This window comes from Sturnus vulgaris, chromosome 2 (genome assembly GCF_052056855.1).
Source record: "Sturnus vulgaris isolate bStuVul1 chromosome 2, bStuVul1.hap1, whole genome shotgun sequence".
Lineage (NCBI taxonomy): Eukaryota > Metazoa > Chordata > Aves > Passeriformes > Sturnidae > Sturnus > Sturnus vulgaris.
Genome location: NC_142244.1, coordinates 82,635,272 through 82,647,526, shown reverse-complemented (window position 1 = coordinate 82,647,526; position 12,255 = coordinate 82,635,272).

Sequence of the window (12,255 nt, the reverse complement as noted above, 5' to 3'; positions counted from 1 at the left end):
CTGTCAACTTTGAAAAATATTTCTCAGATGCTTCTAAAGTGTATTCAATTAAAATGCTTCTTTTTACAAACCTCACCATTCAGTGTGACAATTCAGGAAAACCTTGCAAGTAAAACAAACAAAACAAAACAAAACAAAACAAATTTAAAAAAGCAAGATTAGTGAATTAATCGTAGGCTGCAACAAAAGGAGCAGGGCTACCAGGTCAAGGGAGGGAATTGTGCCCTTTTACCCTGTTCTTCTGAGACCCCACCTGGGGCACTGCATTCAGCAAAAAATCCTCATCATCATCCTCATCCTCCTGGTGGAGACTGTCTAGAGGAGGGCTACAGTAATGGTCAGGGGAATGGAATACTTCTCCCATGAAGGCAGGTTGAGACAGCTGGGGTTGTTCAAACTGGAGAAGAGCTTCAGGGAGTCCCTATAGCAGCCTTCCAATATTTGGAAGGGTTCTATAGGAAAATAGAATTATTCCCTTTTATCTATAGTTGTGATTGAAGGTCTTGAAGATTCATTATAGAGTTTCCTTCTAGTACCTAAAGGGAACCTTCAAGAAAGATGGAGATAAACTTTTTAGCAGAACCTGTTGCAACAGGACAGGAAGTAAAGGCATTAAACTAAAAGAGAGTCAGTTTAGATTAGATGTAAGGAAGAAGGTTGTTTTTACAATGAGGATGGTGAAACACTGGAATAGGTTGCCCAGAGAGGTGGTAGATTCCCAGTCCTTGGAAACTTTCAAGGTCAGATTGGGCAAGGCTCTGCACAACCTGATCCAGTGGAAGATGTCCCTGTTCATTGTATGGGGTTTAGACTGGATGGCCTTTAAAGGTCTCTTTCTACCCAAACCTATGATTCTATGTGCTCAACAGACAGATGTGTATGTGTCTGCATACTATAATTAAAATGTAAGATAATATGCGATCAGGGATTTTTTTCACCAAAATACATTCAGATAATGACCTGGATTGTATAGGAACTTGTAACAATTTTTACAGGTATTTATTCTATGGCATCTCAAGCTTTCAGTTTTAGGAAAGAAATACTAATTATTTATAAATAGTATTATTTATTTTATGTACTTTTTGTGTGCTTTTCACAAAGCTATATTTGCAGTTTCCTATTTTGCTTGATCCTTTCAATAGTGCATGACAAGGTGTTGACCAATTGCATTTAAAATTTTTAAAAATTTATGTAGAATGTTATGTTATTTCACATTTTGTGAAATATTTTTCAGAACAAAAAAAATAAGATAATTACTATTTCATTTATTTGGATTCATCAAGGAAGTGTAATGCAAGTAAATGTGACATTATGAAAATTTTAAACCTCTGCCAAAGAGATATTAAAAGATTATAACCTAGTAAAGGGGAAGAGGAAGGGAAGTGAATGCAAGCTCATAGTTGCAAAATCAGGTATGATAAGATCTTCAAAAATTTAAGACAAAAGCAGAAGATATGTCTTTAGAGTGTAATACTAATTTTTAAATTCACTTTTCAAATTCTAACTTTTATCAGTAAGAAAGTTGATAGTAGTCTTCAGTATAAACAATCCTATTAAAAATCACAGATGAATTTTCATCACATTGTGATAAAAAATGGTCACGGTTAAGTAATAACTTTCAAATACTCAAAAAACAATACAGATGGTTCATGTTATATCTCTATTTACAAGCCTAAAAATTTGATTTCATTAACCACTATAAGGTACTCCAGATTTTAAATTCACATTTCATTCCCTTGGAATTTTCTTGGCGTGCTTTGTATTTTCTTTCCTGCAGGACATGGAGACCTACATCATCTGGAACTTAGTTAATACATTCACAGCATGTCTACAGCTGTGCTTCCACATTGTGGTCCATCCTATGGGACAACCTCAAGACTATCCCTAATGTATACACATGATTAGAGAGTTTTTCTGGCCAGAAGGAAAGATCAGCTCAGCTGCTGCAATGCACACAGCACTGTGGTTTGGGGTTTCTTTATGTTTTTTTGTTTAGTTGTTTGGTTGTAGTTTTTTGGGGTCGGGGTTTTTTTTGTTTGATTAATTGGATTTTTTTGGATTTACTTTGTTCAAGGTATTTTTTTCTGTTTCAGTTTTAACCTTACTAGCATTTCCTGATCTAAACAAGTCCACTTTAAATAGCTTAGCTTACAATTTACTCATAGTTAAATAGAGCTTTACACATCACTGCAATAGTGAACTCAGAATTAGAGGCTACTTTGCACCCTATTTTGTTCTGCCTTACAGATTGACAGCCATGTTATGAAGAATAGGTTTGGAGCTTAAGACTACCTTCCAGAATAGGCACTGGCATTACACTGTGTATTTGAAATTTACAAAAACAAGGAATATTAAAAAGCATTCCTTGTGCTTCAAAAATATTCACTAAACTCTAACAATACTGCCAGCCAGAAAGCCACGTTCCCAGGGATACTGGGGTTGGAAAACATGTGCCCAGTGCATCATTTTGGGGCACTAACACCTTTCAAATCTGGAACATCCATGGACACTGGGAACTCAACTGCAACACCAAGATTTGTTTAGGGTTAGAGTTAGGGTTCAGCTAGTCACAGAGCCTACAGTTCCAGGAACACAGGCCCTAGAAAAGGCATGCTATGAGAATCACAGCAAGGGCACCAACGATGTTGCATCCATATTTTTCCATTCTAGGCCACTCACTGTAATGGGGAACTCACTCTCAGTGTCACAATTCCATTATGGTTAGGATTAGTAAAGGTTCAGAGTCATTGAGCTTACACCTCCAGCGACAGTAGGGCTGGAATACATATGCACAAAAAAAAATAGTGAAAGGACACTAACATTTCTATATCTACAACTTTCTAATCTGGAACACCTCTGGTGGTAGGGAACTTGGAACAGAGCCCAGACTTATTTATGGCTAGGGTTATGTTTTTGAGAGCCAGAAATTCCACAATCCCAGGGAAACTGGGGCTGGAAAATGCATGCCCAGTGTGTCATTTCATAGTACCACCATTGCAGCCTTCACACCTTTCAAATCTAGGACACTCATGGAGACTGAAAGCTCAACAATTACGTTAGGGTTAGGTTAGAGTTCAGCTAGCCGCAGAGCCTACAGCTCTTACTGCTGCTGGAAAAGACAGCCTAAGAGCATCACAGCAGGGCATGGCTGACTCAATACTTATCTGATCTGGGCCACCCAAGATGATGGGGACCTCACCTTGGTGATGGTGCAGTGCCAAGATCATATTCTGTTTAGGGTTCAGAGAACCAGAGCCCACAACCACACAGCTTTTTCTCCTCCAAGCCCATCCAGCCACCACATACTTTTTCCTTGGCTTCTGTATCTTACTATGGCATTCTGATATAATTCCAGCTATTTCATGCTGCTTGAAGTTAACGTATGTAAATACCTGGAAAACTCATAATCGCATGCATATAGGTCTTGTCCACTCAGTTTTGACATCCCACCATACCCCTCTTGTCAGCATAAGTGAGTAAATAAAACCATAGCTGAATACTAAGTATCATACTCCCGATTGACTTAATGAGTATCAGCACATTCATCCATTCACCTAATCTATCAAATTAAATAATTAGGACATGATGAATTTAAAGGAGTCCAATCAATGAAGTCAAAAAGAAAGGACACCATCTTCCCACTGTTTTTCTTAAACTGCTGAGAGGAGAAAAGTCTTTGTTGTGAAAAGCGGATGCTGTCTGTTTACCAATTTTGGGTCAAATAACCACCAGAATGCATGGAAATGCAATTATTGGTCTTTTCCATCACCTGAAACTAAATTTGACTAAAGTTAATAGTATGTTTTTATCACAGATCCAAAGGGTAAATGTTATTTTCAGTGCTTCACTGCCCAGTTTACCTGGGAGTGAAAAAGTTTCATGTTGCTGAAACTTATTGTGCAGTTTTGACTATCATGTTTATGTCTGCATATGCAAATTGGATCAAAAGACAGGGAAAGGATAACTGATGAATTCCATTTAGCCCACTGCAATCACAAGTAAAAAAGGGAAAGAGATTTAATCCAAATGGGTCGACAGAGTATTGAAGTCATATGCTACCACATACCACAACCGAAAAAAGCATAGCATCTCTGCGGTAATCTACCCAAGACTTGACCCCCAGTAATTTTGTACATACAGTGTCCTAAATTACAGGGACAGTCCTTGCCTAATCCTCTTGTCCTGTGTGTTAATTCTAAAGCTTCCTTTCAAAGTCTTAAGAGTCTCTAAAATTCTGGAAAGAGTGAGAAAAGAAAATAATCTTAAGACCAATCTGTCTGTCCTCCATGCTGATCAGTGTACAGATAGGAGGCATGAGAGTGAGAGAAAGGTAGCCTTAAAGGAAGACCCATGTGGTTTATCTCCCAGTCTCTTGTTTTTGAGAAGTATATGAATTCTTCAATCAAGGAAACTGGAAAAGCATTAATTTAATAAAACTATTGTTGCATAGTACATGTTCTGGAATGTCTCTCATATTACCAGTTTATTTACCATGTTGCTATTGGTGATCCTGACATCAGGCTCCTCTGCAGCCATATGATTGAACAGAATCAGCAAATACCTGAAAATGTAGTTATTGGATTAGTGCCTCTTGTGAAATAACTAAACAATGCAAAATTGAATAATTAATTGTCTTCATAATGTAAAGACCCAATTGAGTGAAAATATTCTGTTCTTATAATATTTATCTGATCCTTTTTAACTTATCTCAGCAGCTCAATGGTGATCTGCTTAGTTATTAAACTCACATACTGAAACGCATAAATGTTTACCTTTTCAGATTTCTGAGGCAAGACTGACTAACATTTTTCATTGAGCTAATCAGAACTTTAAACCATCCCTAGCCAATTTGATAGTAAGAACCAAAACTTCACATTAAATGTAAACATTAATCAATTTTATGGTAATAAAGTCTTACCAGTAAATTGGCACTTAAGGTTTTTATTTCATTTACTCTGTCTGTGATTATTTTGTGTATATTCAGGCTATGGAGATATCAAATAAACCTATGAATTCCTAATCATATGAATAAAAGTCTTGGCATTAGTATAACATATCAGCATTCAAAGCCAACCACAAAATGTCTCATTCTGATGTCTAAAGATCTTGAAACTCCACTTCCCCTGTAATGCAATTACAGAAAATCACACATACTCAGAAGAAAGCAAATACTAGGATCCAGACTCCAAAAAGCACTTAAGTACCTGACTTCAAGTAAATTAAGCAGGTATTGGGTATTTGCATATATTTGTGTATCTAGGACTAAACTGCTTTCAATTTTATTCTGCCAGTGAAACGAACAGTAACAGTGCATTCTGAACCCTGTACCATAATCACAGCTATTGTCACAAGAAAAAATTTTGCCTGAAAGTAGGTGGTGAATTTTACCAATGGGAGCAGTTTCGAAGAGAGAGAAAAAAAGAGCAAAATCAGAAGGCAACTATTGAACCATCTGATGAAATTGGCAGGAGGGCGAGAAGGGAGAGGGACAGATGAAAGTGCCACCACTTTGTTACTCTCAGCACCCACAGGAAACCTGGTGTACTTGGCTACAGCAAATATGCCTTGGCCCATCCCGGTTTGCTACCTCCCCTTGCTACTCACCAACCTGCCAGGCACTGCAGGAGAGTTGCTGAGGGGAAAAAAAAAAAAACAGAAAAAGGCAGATTTACAGGATGGATGAAAAGATACAACTGCTTCCACAAGAGCCTAAGCTTTCCTGGGGAAGGAGGATATGTTGCTGCTTTTACAGCAAGACTTCCACTGCTGGAAATAAAGGAGTTCTCAATTAAAGGCGTACTCTACCCTGGGCAAGGCACCCAGTCCCAAACCCAGCCACTCCATCTTCACAGAAGTATTACAGACTGCAACAGGAAGGATAAATGGAAATGGTGTTGTCATCCAAGTATATATCTGTGGTGGATTGAACAAAGAAAACTTTCAGTTAAAAAGAGACAGAAAGCGATTGAAGACAAAAGGTAACAAACCAAATTTCCACTAGCACAATACAGCACAGACTTGAAAGTTCTGTCTGTGCTAGTCAAACATTTTGTGTATACTGGAAACAAGACAATGTCAAATGGCTGTTCCTCCATTTAGAGCTCCCAGCTTTAGAGAGATTTCATATCTGTGGTCCCACCTGCCTACCTATATTGGTAATTTGGTGGATTTTTCACTAAAATCATCTGCCTTGATAAATAAAATAAGATGTTAAATTTGAGCTTGGCAGCTTGGGGTTCTAAAGACATCGACTATCACATATTCCTTTTGTTCCACGCTGACCTGGTGAATTACTTGGCATTCTCATTTTTTCAAACACTTAAACCAGAAGGAAAAAATCTATCTTCACCATCAATAAAAGGAGCTAATGGTGACAAATTATCAGCATGGCAAGTACAAGACTCTTTCAGAGAATTGTTCTATTTTATGCCTCTTTCTAGCACAAAGCTATTATGTTCCAATCTGCAACTCCATTGAAAGCTATTATAAAAGCACCTTCATGTAGCTCATCATACTGTAACAACTTCGGTGCCTTAGATATCCTGTTTTTAAAGATTCTGTTGTTGGATGCTTTCTGCATGAACCTTGAAAACATGAGTAGGAGTTATCAGCATTTCGTATTACTAAACTTGAGGATGTCCCGTGAATCAAAAACCCCAGGCACCTACATTTAGCTTGACTTTTGGAATTGCAGCTTATGAGTGTTCTTTGATTCATTAAAAGAAACAAGTAAATAAAAATATGACCCCCCATCAACTTTATGCACTCAGTGTTCCATCCTATTAATGTGGAAATGTGCTAGCCCTGTACTTCACCATTGCTGTTTATTTACAGTGATCTCATGAATTCAAGCAAATATATGCATTGTCGTTTTCAGGATTCTTCTCTCAAACAAACCTGTTTCTGCAGAACTTCGATGTTTTAGCCTCAGGCCATATGCAATATGTCATTGACAATAAAATTTTATCTATTCCTTTTGACAAGTAAGGCAGTTCTGGCACAGTACTATGGAGGAAAAATAATTAATGCTATTGTTGAAAAATAAAAATTCAGGATGTGTAAATGTAACAGCTTTAATATGTTACATAACTATTTGACAAACACAACACACCTGAGCAGATATAGTTTCAAACATTTCTAAAGTAATTTACAGTCATTCACATTAATAATAGATTACACTTATTTAACCTTTCATAATAAATCTCCTCCTCATTGGAATCTATTATGCCAGATAATTACAATTGTAGTCTTGGTTATAAAAACTTAAAAATATTTACTCCTGCTATTATTTAAAATTACATAAGTATCTCAAAGCAAATTAAAATATATAACAAAATTTATCAGTTTAGTGATGTTCATCAACCATACAGTGATATTGGATTTATTCATATAAAAGCTGACTTATTTTAGGACATGCTTTCTCCAGTAATTCTACCACATAATATTGCTTTTTAACGAAGTTGAGCATGTCTTGTTGTGATCTTGTCCATCTCCTTAATAATGTTTCTAACTAGAAGTATGAGGAACATTCAAGGCCGTATTAAATAATTATTTAAATTATTCAGAACGTGCATCATCCATTTTGCTGTTATGCAAACATCAGGGAGAATATTTCTTAAAGCTTGTCAAGAGTACAGTAAAATATTCAGCCACATACAGAGGACAATATGAAAACTTGAAGAAAAACTAATTGTTTTGGATGTCATGCACTTCTGCAGGCAGAGAATTAGATGGACTATTATTTAAGTGGTATTTATTTAATTATCTGATATCTCAGCTTCAACTGATTTAAAACACATTTAAAAATCAGATCCGAATCTGCTTTGTAAATGTTTTCAGAGCGAGAGATTTTTTATCCCAGTGAGAGCTGTCATGGGAATGGATACACTAATACTATTCAAATAAAACTCCTGAGAATACACACAATGGCCTCCTTCTAATAAGTGTAACACAATTGCATTTGTTTTGAAGTTCTTTTGTATTAATTATTATAACATTATGAAACTGAGCCCAGGGAATGATTATTCACGCATTTTTATCACTGACAGCTGGATGTTAATGCGGATTATTTTTATACTGCCCAACTGTATTTCAACAAACTAAGCTACAATTGTGTCATCATCTTTATAAAATAGTTGTCCTTTGTCATTACTTTTTTGGGCTGTCCAGCCACAGGTATTACCATATTCTTAAGGAAGCTCCAGCATAAATAAAACAATGAAGGTGCAAAAATATTGATCAAACTAACTTGCATTGTATGCATCAGGTATAGAAAAACAATTAACTTTCACATTTTTATCCATCTGTAAAGGCATGCATTAATTTGCACTCAACATTTTTATATCCTGAAAGGACAAAAAATATTTAAAGGCAAATCTTACAGATTTGATTCTGTAAATATTTATGTGCTTAACTAAGGAGAATGGAATTAAAAGTCATTATAAGATATATTGCACAGATCATCACAGTTCTTATTCTGAAGAAGTGGAATTTAGTTTTCTATAAATCTTTTATGACTTTTTTGAAAGCATAATTTTCACTAAACTAAATCTTTCTCACACTGGAGAAGAGGATGCATTTTCTATATAGCAACAGAATCACAGACTTCATTGCATATCAAATATCCACGAATTTACACAGTTCGTCATCTTTGAATTTTAACATAACCTTGTTGTTTGTGTTTATTAAAATCACACAACATTCGCAGTATTATTTTTTCATTCTTCTTTTCTTGAAAAAGTTAAAAAAAAATAGCAAGTCATTGTATTTTTTTGCTGGCAGATTGTGATACATTGAGTGTTACCCAGAATTATATCAACTAGAACATTCTTTTGTGAAGAAATCTTAGTGGTGACTGCCTTGTTATTTGGCAGAAAGAAATGAAAGAGTTCTATTGTTTCAGTTCACAGATTGCCATCAAACATTACTCTATGACTTTCTTCTGACAAACCAGGAGATTACAAACCTATGTAAAACCAAGAAAATAATGAGCCTTGGAACCACTCATCAGTTTCCAGGAATATATACACTGGATTCATAGGTGATAAAGAAATTGAGCATTCTGCTGGCTTCCCAGGTGACCAGAGACATCTCCACAACTGAAGTAAGAGTTGTGACTCACTGGGAACCCAGCATAGGCAATGTCATTTATGGACTTCTGTATCCTCCTCCAGAATCTGCTAATTTCTCCTTCTGGTGCAGCTTGGAGGAAGGGCAATAGAAGAATATAGAATGGTGAAAGAGAAAGCAGTCCCATGCTTAAGTTTTGCAGCAAGTAGTGTGAACGTGCTACAGGAAGGATTAATATCCAGAAGTCCTAGCAGTACCTTACTATCCAGAAGCCCTAGCTGCACATTAATTCTGTTCCAACATAACCTCTTTTGTTCAGATGAATTGGCATGGCAAACTAGCTGACTGATGGAGATTTGAGGGATATATCAGATCAGCTTTCTAAGAGAAACACACCTGTATTCTCTCCTGGAATTCCTCCATGTCTGCATGGATGTCCAAGCCTTGTTGAATTCTAGTTGTTTAAACTAGATCCATTCAAAAAACAATAGTTTTCTTCTTTAAGACAATGTTAAAAGTTGTGATATTATTAATTATGTTGTTGCACCTCAGGCTGGACAGTATACATCTACTGAATTCTTATAAATAAAATATATTAATGAAATAAACAAAAAACCCCACCAAATCCACAACTTTAAAAAAGTTGACACTTGCTCTTCTTATTTTTTTTAATTATAAAATATAACTATACCATATTCATTACTGTATTGAGATTAAAAACTTGATCAATAAGTCTTTTGCATCAAAATTATATTTCTACCATTATTTTATAAAATCTTCAGTTGTGAAAAGTTAGCAAAAATGTGGACTGGAATAGTCGGGTGCATATTCTATAACAAAGCTGCACAGCCTGAAGATGCATAAGTGTCTTTTCTGTCTGTAAAGAATTCTCTAAATGTTTCTAATTTCCAATGGAAACTGATAAATAAGTTTTCAACATATAATTATGGACATTATCAATATTGTTACTTATATGTAAGTAAAATGGTTTTAATGCTTTATGACAAATATGAAAACAAAATTCTAACTCCAAAGCAAGACTTTCTTCTGAATTAATCATTTGTTGCTGTCACACATAACTGTAAAATCTGAACATAGTGATGAGGTACCACCTTCAACACTAGCACAAATTTATGAGACACTATACTCATAACAAGTGTTACAAGAGAAGTGTCAAAAATTCATGTTTCCAAAATGTCAATCTAAATCAAAAAATGTAGAGAGGAGGGAAAGGAACATTCATGTGCATCTACCATCAGTAAATAAGACAGACAATAATGCAGAGAAATACTTTTTCATGAGTTTTAATATTTTTTTCCTGGATGTTTACTTTGTACGTTATGTTTTGGTTTCATTTGGTTTTGATGCTAGTTAGAAACAAAAAGTGTAATTCCAAAGGAAATATTTTCAAAATTGTAAATGAGTTTGTATTTGCTAGTAAAATAGAATTATTATCTTATTTTCCCTTCCCTTGCCCTTTGTAACTTTATTTTGTCCGAGAAAGTCTCCATAAAACTTCATTTAAATTATAATTATTTTCATTCTCATTTCTTCTGTAAGTCTCACTGCAACCTCAAAATGGCTATGAGATTGACTGTTATATAGCATTTTTTATTATTTGACATTCTCCAAAGAATTTCCATGTATAAATGGTCATAACAGAAACAGCAGCTTTTTTTATATATATAATTTTTCTTTTTAGGCCATGGAATTATTCAAAAGATTATCTTAAACCATTATATTTACGATAGCAAATTTTATTTGGAGATTATATGAAGGATCCATCAGTAAGCCGTTGCTGTTTTGCATCTCTCTGACACAGTGAAGCAGCTGTAAATTCTCTGCACTGGCTGGATTTGCAGCTGCTTTTTGCTGCCATCATGACACAAAGCAGCAAGACCGTCCTGGTGAATCTGGTCTGTAGCTGATATCCCTTAGATTAGTTATATATCTTTACACATCACTGCTCTGGACTTTGGAAATTCAGTTTACAGACCATGTGACATAATGAGAAGAACAGGACAGACAGACAGACAAGCTGGCTAGCTTTGTTAAGGAGTGGTACAGATGCAGTTCAAAGCCTCTAGACCAGGCATTCCTCACGTATTTCTTAAGGATTTATTTACTTCATCTACAGCATTGTGGAGAGATATCATTTCTCATTGCCATGCTAAATCCTTGACTTCCAGAGCTTTAGATTAGAACTTGACTGAATTAACAGCACGTACTACCTTTTTCTGTGAGAAACTGGTTTTTTTCTTTTACAACCAGAACTGTTCTTCTGCTAGGAGGATCAGTTTACATCTTAGTTTTATTTATTCCATCTGTTAAAAATGATAGTTTCCTCTGAATAAATCTAATCTGAGTACTCCGATTTTCATCTACATTGCTGTGCTCATTGAATTCAGAAGTATCAGCTAGCCCTAAGCATTTCAGAGCTCAGGAAAGGAAGGTGACCTGCTTCAGGCATTCACACAATGATTCAAAACCCACCAATCCTCTGATTACTTCCAGCCATACCTCGAGTCCTGCTTGAAGCACTTCTGGGCCGTGTCAGGAAGAAGAGGCTATCTTTGTATGTCTCCAGAGTAAGCTGTGCTACCATCTCTAAGCAGAAAAGCAAATGGTTTCCATGGTATATGGGTCAAGCAACTCAGTATAAAAGTCTGTCCATGTCTTTTACTCAAAATTAATCAAAAGTCTATTTAGTGGAGCCAGGTAAAATTAGAGATAACACCTATTTTAGTTCTTTAACTGTTTTTTTTCTTGTACATAAAGCAATCTTTCAGAAATATCAACATGATGAGTCTTATTCTCATCTTATTCTCATACTAAATATAGAAATGAAGTATTCCAGGCATAACTATTACAGGCATACAAATAAAATCACTATTTGAAAACAGATAATACTTTTATAAATAAATACTAAAATGCTTCTTTTTTTTTTTTTTTTTGCTTGTACTATGAAGAGTAGAACTGATTAATGAAGCAAAGAAAAGAAATCTACCAAAATGCCTAACTCATTCTAGCTCTACAATATCAGATTCTTTTTTAAATTTTTTTTTTTCATTTTTTAAAGAGTGGAAGATTACTCTGTTCTTTTAAAATATAAAGATCTATTCCCATGGTAGCTAGGAGTGCCTGGGTAACCACTGTATTTAGCATAGTGCAGCTAGAAGATGGCCT